At 29.8% G+C, this 208-nt stretch overlaps 1 protein-coding gene across 1 annotated transcript in view; it reads right to left on the reverse strand.

Moving 5' to 3' along the window:
* LOC119594640 (sodium- and chloride-dependent glycine transporter 2-like) overlaps nt 1–208 on the reverse strand; it is a gene marked incomplete at its 5' end in the record, with an annotated part of 12016 nt that overhangs the window by 10707 nt on the left and 1101 nt on the right.

Raw genomic sequence — 208 nt, forward strand, 5'->3', positions numbered from 1 at the left:
GGATAATGAGCTAGCGCGCCTCTCTTGTTTCCCGCCTTTTATTTCTATTGCAATTGCAAATCTAATATTTTTCTCAGTCATAGAAGAAATGAAATATGTGATGCTATAACATTTTAGGATTAATGTTTACTTGATTTCGTATATCAAAAAATACTGTGACTAATGAAAACCGAATAGATCTGAAAATAATAAACTTGAAGAACTAAAT

The sequence above is a fragment of the Penaeus monodon genome, chromosome 34 (genome assembly GCF_015228065.2).
Source record: "Penaeus monodon isolate SGIC_2016 chromosome 34, NSTDA_Pmon_1, whole genome shotgun sequence".
Classification (NCBI taxonomy): domain Eukaryota; kingdom Metazoa; phylum Arthropoda; class Malacostraca; order Decapoda; family Penaeidae; genus Penaeus; species Penaeus monodon.